Below are 13,775 nucleotides of genomic sequence, written 5' to 3'. Positions count from 1 at the left end.
TATAGTTCGTTCACAGCCACCCAACATTTCTTCCAGACATGTTCCTGTATCACTTATCATTTCTTCATATTCCTGTACTGACCATGCATTTGTCTTAGGTGGTACGTACACCACTATGTAGTGCCTCTTTTTCCTTCATTAGTTTCTGCTCTGATCTTTAGCACTTCTGCCTTTCCCATACCTTCTTTCACTTGATCCACCTTTATATCTTTTTAACCAGCAACATCACTCCTCCTCCCATCTTACCTACTCTATTTCTTTTCCAAACATTATATTTCCTTCTCCAACCATCATCAGGTCTTCTCCTCTCTCAGTTTTGTTTCAGTAAGACCCACAATATCTGGGTTCTTGTCCCTCAAGTAATCGTTGAGTTCTAAAATCCCGATATCACTCCATTTATGTTGGAATACATTACATTCCGCTCATACGTAAGTTTCTTTAGTCCTTTCTTACTGTACTTTTCTGGGTTATGAACCACTTCCTCAGTCTCATATCCAAGATTCTCCAGAAAACTCTTTCTTCTCCTCTTCTGTCCTCTCTTCATTTTTTTCAAAGCCTCCTTTCTCAACTCATTTAACATTTCTCTTTCCTTTTCACCGAGATCTCTTCTCAACCAAATCTTCCTTGTTGTTTCCTGCTGGGCTAGCCTCCATGACTTCTCCACCAATTCATCTACATCCTTTTGTGACTTAAGTTTGATTCTTATTGGCCTCATACCTTCTCTTGTGAACTTTCCAATTCTATGGAAGTCCTCTATTTCTTGTACTAGGTCTTTTCCCTCCTCCTGCACCACATTAATGATATTATTTATCACCTTTTTTATGTTTTTCTCTCTCTCCATTTTACTCGGTGTCTTATCCTCCTCCACACCAAATATCACCACACATCTCTTTTTGTCTACAGTTTCCCTCACCAATGTCTCATTTGATTTAATAACCTTCACCACTTTCTCAGCAATCTTCTCTTCTATGATCTGTTGATCTATATGTGTGTGTGTGCGTGTATTTATCTATAGTCCGTTCATCCAAAGAATCCAGGCCGAAACTGCTAGTTCGGTTGGCAGCCCTGACCACCCCCACAGCCACTAAACCTTCCCGACACTTAAATTTTCTTCAAGTACATTTATTTTTCTTCACTTAACTCAATAGATATACAAGTTTATAGCTTGAAGAAAATTTAAGTGTGGGGAATGTTTAGTGGCTAGGCTGCCAACCGAACTAGCAGTTTCGGCCTGGATTCTTTGGATGAACAGACTATAGTTGTTTTGTACAGGGTTTGAGCAGGGCTCATAGTGTCCTGTCTCCATATCTCCATTTATCTAGTTTTTCTTTAAAGTTATGCACACGATGTGCTGCGACAATTTCATTATCCAATGCATTCCATTTTTCTACCGTCCTGTGTGGAAAACTGTATTTTCCAATATCCTTCACACACTGCCTCATCCTGATCTTCTTTTCATGTCCTCTTGTCCTTTCATCTTCTGTCAACAGCACCAGGTCTTCTTTGTCTATCTTTTCAGTATCAGTTACTATCTTATACATTGTTATTAAGTCCCTGCTTTCTCTTCTATCTTGTAAGGTTGGCAGTCCCATTTTCTTCAGTCGTTCTTCATATGTGAGGTCCTTTAATTCCGGCACCATCTTTGTAGCAATCTTCTGTATCCTTTCCAATTTTCTTATATCCTTTTTAGACCATACCACTGCTGCATATTCCAGCTTTGGGCGTATCATGCTTGTGATGATTTCTTTCATCATATCTTTATCCATGTAATGAAATGCCACTCTTATATTAGTCAAGATTTTATATGGTAGTCCAAATATCTTGCTTATGTGTTTGCCATTGCATTTCTGACTTCCACCTTATCCAATAATCTTTCAATATCCTCTTTGTGCACTGCAATCTCCTGTAATCCTTGGCAATCCAATGTCCTATTAGGTTCTGTGAAATCATCGTCTGCAGTGAATACCTTTTTGAAGCTCTCATTCATTATTTCACACATTTCCTTCTCTGTTTGGTATGTCTTCCCTTCTTTAATTATTTTTTCAATTGTTTCCTTATTCTTTGTTTTGCTGTTTATAAACTTGTAGAAATGTTTGGGTTCATCTTTGCTTTTATCCACTACACCTTTCTCAAAATTTCTTTTTTCCTCTCTCCTTACTTTAATATATTCATTTCTGGCATCTTTGTACTGCCATCTGTTATTGTCATTTCCATGCTTTAAGAGTTTCTTCCACGCTTTTATCTTTTGCCTTTTTTGCTTGTATGCATCTAGCATTGTACCAAGTATGTACAGTGGTACTTCGAGATACGAATTTAATTCGTTCTGTGACGATCGTTGTATATAAAAAAAATAATACATCAAATAAATTTTTCCCATAGAAATTAATGGAAATAGAATTAATTCGTTCTTGTGATATGAATTTATCCCCCAACAAAAAAAAAAAATTAACATGCTTTAAATACCAACCAAATATAGATTTAATATAAGATAAATACAATGTTTATTGTATGCATGATATAAATGATCTTTATTACCCAAAATAACAACTTAACCCGCAAAACTCAGGACACATCGATAGACGTTCATCATGCAAGACTCGATAGACGTTTAGGCTTTTTATGGTTATATTTTGGCTATTTTCTTCCCGTTTTCTTTGCTTGTGAGCTGACAACACTCATCAGGAGTAAACATATGCTCTACGTCACTGTGTCACCAACGATGGATGGTGGGAGCGACAGTGATTTAACCGTGTCTGATTCTGCCACCTCTCCCACACGCTTTACTTCTATACCTCAGGTCTCTTACCATGTTACGGGGAGACAACTTTTGAATGAGAGTGATAACAGAACAGGAGAGAGAGAGAGAGAGAGAGAGGATACAAGGGGCTCGTTTTCTATCGCTCTAGCCAAGGCTGCTGAACCCGATTGGACACAAGGCCACGTAAACCGATGATACTACCTCATTCAACATGTGATATTTTGGTAACCATGACATCTAGAGACTTCTGGTTTTTTGCATTGCAAAGAGGAAGAGTTGCTTGTGGGCAGAACACCATTTGTACTCACTCGTCTATTGAATTTCTAAGTGTAATCAGTATGTGAATACAGGCTATTTTGTGTGTTTCTCGCCAAACTTTTACTTTGGGACTCATGATCATGGGGTCTTGAGTTCACAAAACTTAAGAAAAAATACACACTGCTGAGGAGCACAGACACATACATGCACAAAGGATGAACAACGATACACAATGTGGGCTGAATGTTCGGGTGGATGCGGGTAGTCTAACGATCGCTGCGCCACATACTGATGGCTATTCGTATCTTAGAAATATCTTCGTATTTCAATGCTTAAATTATATGAAATTTTTCGTCTTGTATAAAAAAAATTGTATGTTGGGGCGATCGTATCTCTAGGTATTTTTTTTCTGAACTCTATAAACAGGAACAAACTTTTTTACTCCTTCATTGTATTTCTGTAAGAATATATCATATTTCTCTTGTACAGTCTTTCTGCACATAATATTACTCCACTCAATATCAGCAAAATAAATCCTTAATTTTTCAAAATCCGTTTTTGCATAATTTAATATAAATTGATCTCTCTCCTTTATAATCCTCTCTGTAACTTATCTCATCTTCCTCCTGCATTTGCATCTTTAATGTCACATGATCACTTTTTCCCATTGGACTAAGGTATTGTATGTAATTCACCACGGTTGTCTGCTGGTCACCCAGCCAGTCTTCCCCATTACGGAGCGAGCTCAGAGCTCATAGACCGATCTTCGGGTAGACTGAGACCACAACACACTCCACACACCGGGAAAGCGAGGCCACAAGCCCTTGAGTTACATCCCGTACCTATTTACTGCTAGATGAACAGGGGCCACACACATTAAGAGGCTTGCCTATTTGCCCCGCCGCCTCCGGTACTCGAACCCAGACCCTCTCGAGTGTGAGTCGAGCGTGCTAACCACTACACTACGTGGTGTGTGTGTGTGTGTGTGTGTGTGTGTGTGTGTGTGTGTGTGTGTGTGTGTGTGTGTGTGTGTGTGTGTGTGTATTTACCTAGTTGTATTTACCTAGTTGTAACATACAGGAAAAGAACTATGCTCATGCTGTCCCGTCTCCATATCTATGAAAATCCAACATTTCGTTTAACTTGTTGATTGTTCTTGCTTCAACAACTCTTATCTAAACCGTTCCACACTCTTACACATTTTTGTGGAAAGCTAAATGTCTTGATATCTCTCCTGTAGTTGTCCTTTCTTAATTTCTTTCAATGTCCTCTTGTGTCACTGTTGCCCCAGATGAGTAAGTCTTCTCTATCTAATTTTTCCAGTCAATTCATCACTCTATACACTGCTATTAGATCTCTTCTTTCCCTTCTCTGCTCTAAAGTTGTAAGACCTCATATTCATAGCCTTTCTTCATATGATCCTCCACTCAAACTTGGGGAAAACTTTGTTGCTGCCCTCTCTATTCTCTCTAGTTTCCTTGTGTGTTTCTTTTTGTTCGGTAACCATACTGTAGCTGCATATTCTAATTTTGGACATATTAGAGTCGTTATCAGTTTTTTATCATATCTTTGTCCATATAAGTGAATGCTACCTTTATATTTCTCAAAAGTTAATAGGCATTTTCTGTTATTCTTTTTATGTGCTTTTCTGGTGACACAATTGTTACTCCTAGGTTTTTTTTCTTCAGACTTCTTTTTAACTTCTTCATTCCCCATTGAGTAAATTCCCTTTGGACTTATTTCACTCATTCCAAATTCTAATATGTTGCACTTTTTTGTACTAAATTCCATTTCCCATGTGAGTGACCATTCCACTATTTTATCCAAGTCTTGTTGTAGCACCTCACATTCTTCTTTTCTATTCACCTTCCTCATTAATTTAGTGTCATCTACAAACAAACTGATGTAATTGTCTTTCTTTTTTGGTATATTGTTCTCATACACTGTTGGTCAGAGCGGAAGGTGCGAAAGGGACCACAAATTCCAATCTGACCAAATTTCATCCATCCCTTCTTAACTCCCTAAACATACGGCGGGATTCGGTGTATGTTGCTGTCTGACAACTCTGCAGCTCTAGTAGTCAAAGTAGACGATATGTTTCCTTAGTCAACGTTCGCCTGTGGTTCGTGTGCTTGCATTTGAATTTTCTTTCATCCCCCATCATGGCCCCTTTTTTGTGGATGTGTGAGCTCACCATTGTGCCCTGTTACTACCTATTATGGGACCTAGGAAACTAATTAGTAAAGCCCAAATCTCAGTCATTTGTGCCTTAGTGAGGGAGAATAAGTCAAATCAAGAAATTGCCGCGAACACACTCAGAACTGTTCAACGTTGGACCAAAATTTATCTTGAGGGAGGAAGAGACGCTTCGCCACCACCTGACAAGCCTGAAGAGTGTAAGCGCAGTGTGAGCCAGAGAACTCTGAACATTATTTGAAGACAGCTTGAGTCCAATTCTCACGTACACAGCAAAGAACGTAAGGCCAGGAACTCTCTGTGCTAGGTGGGATGAGTGAAAGGAGTGTGCGGAGATATGTGAAAGGCAACATGGGATAACGGAGTTGCCGCGCAGTTTCAAATCCTTGCTTAAGTCATGACTACCTTAACAGCAGGCTTGCAGTTTGTGTTTCAGCACATAGATTGGCATAGGGCACTTTGGTCAGATGAGGCAAGCTTTCAGATTACAGACAACCAGAGAAACCGTGTGTACCGCAGACCCAGTAGTAACCATCACGATCCACGCTACACAACACACACATTAAAACTCAGATTCTTTGATAGTGTGGGGTTGTTTTTCTTACTATGGTCTTGAAAAATTAGTGTTTTTGCCTAAGAATGTTCGTATGAACCAAAATAACTACTTTTAGCTAATTCTAGATGAGTTAGATAGATGAGTGTATGGAAAATGGAAGATGGTGCACCGTGCCATACGGCAAAGTTAATTGTTGACTGGTTTGATTTCTGCAATGTCAGCCTTTTAAAACCTTGGCCAGCAAGTTCGGCAGACCTGAACCCTATAAAAAATCTCTGGGCATACATAAAACTGAAGCTAAAGGAGAGAGAGACCTCCTCCCTCCCACGCCTCCAAGCCACCATTCAAGACATATGGGACAATATTGATGCTCAGTATCTCCACCACTTGGGTGATTCACTTCTTAAGAGACTCGAAAGGTCAAGAAGGCACGAGGGCACCCTATCAACTACTAGTTTAGGTGAATACCCTCATTGAAACATATTTTCTGTGTCATTAATCTCCTTCACAGGATGTCACAGGTACCGCACCTTCCGCTCTGACCAGCAGTGTATACCACAAACATTATTGGTGCTAATACCGACCCCTGCGAAACTCCACTTAAGACTCTTTATCCAGGCTGATTTTTAATCTATTATAATTATTTTCATTTCTTTGTCTTTTAGAAAGTCAGCCATCCATTTCAGAAGTCCTCCCTTTAGTCCTCCATTTTGTTCAAGTTTCCACAGTAACCTTTTGTGTGGGACCTTGTCAAATGCCTTCTTTATATCTAAAGTGGATGCAGTCCACCCAGCCATCCCTTTCTTGCACTATGTTAACCAGTCTTGAGAGAAAGCTTACTAAATTTTGTGACACATGATCTTCTTCTTCTGAATCCATACTGTCTATCTGTCAATGTACCTTTCTCCTCCAGATATTCCATCCATTTCCTCTTTATTATCCTTTTACATATTTTTGCTATTACACTAGTCAATGACACTGGTCTGTAGTTTAATGGATCCTTCTTATTTCCCCCTTTGAATATGGGCACAATATCTGCTCTTTTCCAGTCTGTTGGTACTTTAGCCTCTGTTAAGGAACTCATAATGATGTTGTGGACTTTGTCTGCTAACTGATGACTGCATTTCTTTATAATCTAATTTGACACTCCAACAGGACCTGAGGCTTTCCTTACATCTTGTTCTTCCATTATTTTCCTTACTTCTACTAACACTTTTATTTCACAAACACCATCAGTTAATTCCACTGTGATTTGACACTGGAAGTCACTTTTTCTAAGTGGAAACAGTTGTTCATCTCTTTCACCATATCTTCTGGGTCTTCATAGGTTTCAGTATTGTATTTTATTTTTCAGCTTGCCATTTACATAGTTGTAAAACAATTTTGGCTGGTCTTTACATTTATCCACTATATCTTTTGCGTAGTTTTCTGTTCCATTCTCCAAATCTCGATGTACTCGTTTCTTTTCCGGGCATAGTCTAACCAATAATTTGGTCTTCTATTTCTTCTCCATCTGTTCCAGGCTTTTTCTCTTTCCATCCTTGCTAACTCACATTTTCTGTTGAACAACCCCTTGTGTCTAGGCTTGTCTGTTTTCTTGATTGGCACGTGTTTCATTATTCCTTCATTGTTCTTCTCCATTAAGATATTCCACTTGTCTTCAGTTTTTTTCCATTGTATAAAATTCAGTCCAGTCTGTTTGTTCAAAGTATTTCCTTAATTCTGCAAAGTTAGTTTTACTTTAATTGTACCTTCTATTTTTAGTCTTCATTCCTAATTTCTTCCAGTCCTTCTTTCTGTCTGAATTCAAGTAATACATGGTCATTTTTACCAAGTGGACTCTTGTATTCCAAGTTATTGAGTATCTCTGGTTCTTTAGTAAATACTAAGTCCAATCATGATGGTTCTACATTTGCTTTGTACCTTGTGCTATCCTTCACCCAATGAGTTAGGATACTGTCTACTGCTAGATTCAATAGTATTTGTCCCCAAGATGTTTCTCCTCCCTCAGTTGTCAAGTCTTCTCAAACTATTTCCTTGCAGTTAAAGTCACCCATCACTGTTATGTCTTTACTCTTTTCAATTAGTCTCTGTAAACATTTCTGGTACCATTAAGCATGTTCTCGTATTCCTCATATCCCCATGAATTTGTTCTGGGTGAGATGTAAACAACGGCAAAGTCCCTTTTCTTTTTTCTCCTTGAGTTCTTACTCGTGCTTTCAGCACTTCAGCACTTCCTTCTTCATAAGTTATTGCATCCACCTGCATGTCTTTCTTTACAAGTAACATCACTCCTCCTCCTTTTTTTTCTCTGTTCTTCTATATATTTTAACTATTTTTCTCAATGTCCAGTGCTTCAAGTCCTCCATACAATTTTGTCTCTTGATCCCACAATGTCAGGCTTGTTTTCTCTTAAGTAATTATTCAACTCTATTTTTGCTGTTAAAATACCATCTACATTTGTGTGTGTGACTTCTAATACTCTTCCTTTTCTACAGTAATACTTATTTCCCTTTTGTTTTTCCTCCTTGTGTACCACTTCCTCAGTCTCATGTCTTTGAACTTCCAGTAGTAGCTCGTTCTCTCCTCTGCTGTTGTTTAATTTTTTTTTCTTTGGCTGTTTCCCATGACTGCCAGAGTTTAGCTCTTTCCTCATTTAGATCACATCTCAACCTTGCATTTTTATATGCTTCTTTCCTTTCCAGCCTCCATGAGCCTGCCAGGATTTCCTCAGCGCTTGCTTGTGATCTTATTCTGATCTTTAACAGATGTGTTTTTCCCTCCTTGTATTTCCCCAGTTTATAGACTTCTTCAGTTTCTCTACTCTATCTCTTGCCTTCCTCTTCATTATCCTTAACCTCCATCACTACTTTCTCAACCTGCTTTTTCTCATATTCTTCTCTTTCATGTCTAATTGGCATAACTTTTTCCTTTAATCCAAAGATAACAATGCACTTTTTCTTTTCCACAGTGTCCATAACAAAATTTTCCTTTTTCTTGATTACATTTACATACTATCGTTTTAGCAACCTCCCATTCCCTTTCCTTGGCCGATTATTCTATAATCATTTTAAAACTATCTTCCTGCTGATCCTGGTCCATCTTCCAATGATTTTGCTTATCACTTATTTTCCTCACTTGATCTTCATTATCTGCCACTTTATTTTCACTATACCACAAACTTTGTTCTTCAGGTTTTTTTCTTTAACACTTCAGTGTTTGCCTTCATGATCTCATTGTTCTTTTCCACAGTTTTTAGCCTAGCCATTAGGTCTTTCACCAGGTCCTCCAGGTGTATCACCCTCCTCTTCTATAGACTGGTATTACGGTCATCATACCTATCCTCCAATCTGAAACCTGAGAAATCATTTCTAGCGAATTCCACTCCTTGCCCTTATCCATTCTGATTCTCACTTTGTTCCTTGCTCCTTTCTTTTTTATCTTGTTGACATTTTAAACCTGCCAACTAGACAAGACAGCACTAAACATAGCTCTCATCTTTAGTTTACACTCTGGGTAAAAGATATTCTTGGTGGCTTGAAGTAATATTGAAAAAGAGTGCTGTGTATTTAGCTAGGTGTACTTAGTTGTATTGTACAGGGTTTGAGCGGGGCTCATAGTGTTCTGTCTCCATGTCTCCATTTATCCAATTTTTCTTTAAAATTATGCACATTATGTGCTGTAACAGTTTCATCACTCAATGCATTCCACTTTTCCACCATTCTATGTGGAAAATTGTACTTTCCAATATCCTCCACACACTGCCTCATCTTAATCTTCTTTACATGTTCTCTTGTCCTTCTAGCTTCTGTCACCAAAACTTCCTTATCTATTTTTTCAATGCCATTTACTATTTTATACATTGTTATTAGATCTCCTTGTTCTCTTTTATCTTGTAAGGTTGCTAGTCCCATTTCCTTCAGCCTTTCTTCATATGTTAGGTCCTTTAGTTCTGGCACCATCTTTGTAGCTATCTTCTGGATCCATTCTAATCTTCTTATATCTTTTTTAGAGCTCAGTGACCACACCACAGCTGCATATTCCAGCTTTCATTTTCATAATTTTTTTTGTTATTGAAATAGATATTGTTATTTTTCTCCCAAATCTTATTGCAACTTTTTGCTCAGTAACACTTAAGCAAATTGTCTTACCTATTTAGTTATCAAGTGCTCCATTCTGGTTTGTTTTGGTAAATTTGTGGCTCGGTTTCAGGGGATTTCAGTAATATTGGCCACTATTTCAAAAAATTTTGCCTGCATTTTGGTGTATTTTTGTAGGTTTAGGCTGCATTTTAGTAGTGTTTGGCTCCCTTTTTGTAGCTTTTGGCTGCATTTTCTCAATTTGTTGCTGTATTTCAATAGTTTTGGGCAGTATTTCAGTGCCTTATTGGCCTGCATTTTGGTACATCTCAGTATTAGGCATAATTGGTGTCAGGGGAGCAAGCCTGTGTACAGCCCCTCTCTCTGGGTCAGCTTCTGCTGACCCAACCAAGGCTTCTCTGTAGAGGTTGCTGATGTCAGCTCATGCTGACCCAGCTCAGAGTGTTGGGTGGAGCAAGGCTGCATGCAGCCCCTCTCCTTGGGATGTTACTTCCAGGAGTGAGTGGGATGCAACCATGTAAGCTACCACTCATCCAAGCTCCATCATGGAGATTGCTGGTGTTGGAGCTTTGGGTGGGTTGCTCATCTGATGAATTTTCTGGCATCAGGGGTGTGGACCTCAAAGAAGAAGTGCCTCTAGACCTCCACTTAAATTATCTAAAGCTTTTGGCAGTCTTCCATGCTTTACAGACTTTTTGTGAGGAGTTGTCAGGGTTAGCAGTGTCAGTGATATTTGACAACTCCATGGTGGTAGCTTATATAAGGAAGCCATTTTGAGTCCATGTCAGCCCTTGCAGGAGAGGTTCTCCAGTAATGAGAGTCTTTCCATCTCTGTGCTTCTCTTTTATTCCTGGACACTACAATGTGATAGTGAATGTGCTCATGGTGTGAGGAAGAGAGTGGACCCTCTAGTTCCATCCAGAGGTTTGCAAAAAAAATCTTCCAGATGTGGGGCTCGCCTCAAATGGATTTATTTGTGACTTGGCATCTGCCCATGTATGTGTCACCTCTACCAGATCAGGTAGCATGGAGACAGGATGCATTCTCCTTCCAATGGGAAGGCCTGGACCTGTATGCATTTCCACCCTTAGCTCTGTTCCATCATGTTGTGGTAAAGGCTCAAGAGACACAGAGTGTGAGGGTGTCACTGATGGCAGCCATGTGACCTTAAGCAAATTGGTTTCCTCTGTTGCTAGATCTATTGGTAAACACTCCCCTAGTTTTGTCCATGTGGAGGTCCCTACTTCATTAGCTTCATTGTCACCTCTTCCACACTCCTCTTCTCGTGTGGAGGTTCTCTATTGTCTTTTGAGCATAAGGCTGCCAAATTCATATATCATCCATTGAGGCAATCTTCCTCCTCAGTTTACCAAGCAAAGTGGAGAATGTTTTGTGGTTGTTGTGAGTTGAGGGATTTGAATTCTTGCTCTGCCCCTGTAGTGAAGTTGGCAGACTTTTTCTTTTTCCTTTGTTACACCAGACATTTATCAGTATCAACAATTAAGGGATATAATTCTTCTTTGGACCCTGTTTTTTGTTAGGTATAGCCATCTCAATGGATAAGGATCTGGCAGCTCTATTCCACTCCTTTGCAGTCTTGTCCACCATGTTCTCTGCAATTACCAGCCTGGGATCTGTCTCTAGTGCTCCACTTACTATTGAAAACTCTTGTACAAGCCCTTACTGACAACCTCAACAAAAGATGCATCTCTCAAGACTGTTTTCCTTTTGGCTCTTGCTACTGCTCACCAAGTTAGTGAGCTTCATGAAACTATCAGCAGAGGTTCATCATTGCAAAGGGTGGACATCAAAGCTCCAGATTTTCTGGCAAAGACAGTGTCCTGATCAGGAATTCTTAGACAAGATAACTATTCCTGCTCTTGTGGGGTTTGTTGGAGAGCAAGAAAATTCTTCTTTGTCCTGTAAGGCTAGTCCAGGAATACCTGTATAGAAGTAGGAATTGTCGTCCTTCCTGTTCATGAGCTGTCCACCCTCACACACTGTCTACTTGGATCTGTTAAGTAATTGGGAGGGTTTATGACAATGTCTCTGAGGAGCAGTGTCGTCTGATGAAAAGGATTGTCCATGAGGTTTGGGCAGTAGCTACCAGTGTTCTTTTTCAGTTAGAAATCTGGCCATTATTCTAAAGGCTGGTATATGAAAGTTTATGATGACATTTGCTTCCATTTATCTCAGGAATGTGACTCATAGGTACTTACATACCTTCTCTTTAGGATCAATACTTTTGGGTCTGAGGGTAGTTCTGTAAATTTTATTTTATTTGTTTAATCTGTTGATTTATTTATTTAGTTTTACATGGTTTCTTTTCCCTCTGCTTGGAGGGACATTTGGTTATTTGCCATTTCTTTTTTTGCTCAACAAGACTTGAGAATTACATGAGTAGGCATTATTAGTTTTGGAGATGTTTCCAAGTTTTAAGTGTAATGTAACATCCTCCTGCCTATACTTAGGATTGGCATATGTGATTACATATGAGCAATTAGTATATGTAATAACAATTTTTTTAAAGTTTATGAATATATTTAATCACATGCAATTACAAAAAGAAAGATTCCCTTCCTCATTCACTTTGGTGTTCCTGACTGTAATGGGGGAAATGAACTAAGGATCAGCTGGTGGTCTTGTCCAGGGATTATCTTGTGCATGCACACAGAGTGGAGGAGTTTTCCTTTCCTCTAGTGCTGGAATAATTCATGGAAATTATCTCTAAAAAGATGCATATTGTTTCACTGTGCTGGGTAGGAAATTTAGGTGTATGTAATTACACATGGGTAAGTATATTCATATTTTTTTACGTTAAAAATCATTGTTTCTCTTAATGTAGATCATCCTGAGTTATCATTACAAAATCATTCTCATTACTGGCTTCCTAAATGAATTTGTTTGCCACTTTTTATTTTCCCTTTATTCTGCTTGTCCATTTGTGGAACTTTAGAATTTTGTATAGAAATTTTTTTTCCCTCCCTTGACTCCATAAGTATATTTTGTTGAAATCACTTTGTCTCCTTACATTCCTCCTCCTTTTTTAACCTTCTCATTCATTATCTTGACATTATCTCCGACAACAATAGTAGGAAACTCAGCTGTCCCTCCTAGAAAATTTACCATCCACTTCTAATTCCACTCAAGCTTATTTATATACATATTAGCTTACCATGTAGCCTTTTATTAAAAGCTTTTGTGAAATACAAATAAGTACAGTTCACTCATCCATTTTGTTCATTAACAGTATCAGTGATCCTTGCATAAAAGCATTGGAGAATTATAACATAACTAACCAGTTCAGAAACCAAATTATTATCTGTTCTGTATTCATATCCTCAAGATGTTTTATCTATTTCTTTCTTCTGATAGTTTCATTGAGGCCCAGCTTTAATTTTGATGAGTCATCCTCCACTGCCTTTATATAAATAAGAACTATGTTTAACCTTTTGCAAACTTAGGGAATTTTTCCTTCTTTAGAATATAAAGTGGCATTTTGCCAGAGTTCTTCACATTTACTTAGTATGCTTTTAGACATTGTTTTCTTTTTTCTAGGTTTTAATATCTTTATAGCCTCCTATGTATGTCTTTACTTGTATAGATAGTGATAATTTTGCCTACTATTTTGGCCATAGTCATTTGAGAGGTGTTTGTTCTTATGAAGACTTCCCAAAGACACTTATTTAAATCTTAGCTTGCTCATTAAGTTCACTTTAAACATTTTTCTTTCCCCTCAGCTTGTACATTTTCTCCTTGTTTCATTTCTATCATTTTTATTTTTGTGTAACTTGAATGTTTTTAGTTTTTTTTTTTTCCTGTTTTCCTCTATTTATTCAATGCTACATTTTTTTTTTCAGAATTTTACACATTTTGTTGTAAATCTTTGTATAAACTTGATGGTTAA

General features: G+C 38.3%; 1 protein-coding gene across 6 annotated transcripts in view; it reads left to right on the top strand.

The window, feature by feature from the left end:
- Positions 1-13,775, top strand: part of LOC123517165 (fat-like cadherin-related tumor suppressor homolog) — a gene marked incomplete at its 5' end in the record, with an annotated part of 296,558 nt that overhangs the window by 50,783 nt on the left and 232,000 nt on the right.

This window comes from Portunus trituberculatus, chromosome 41 (genome assembly GCF_017591435.1).
Source record: "Portunus trituberculatus isolate SZX2019 chromosome 41, ASM1759143v1, whole genome shotgun sequence".
NCBI classification, from domain to species: Eukaryota; Metazoa; Arthropoda; class Malacostraca; order Decapoda; family Portunidae; genus Portunus; species Portunus trituberculatus.
Note: the sequence above shows the minus strand (reverse complement) of the source record. Positions and strands in the feature narration are given on the sequence as shown.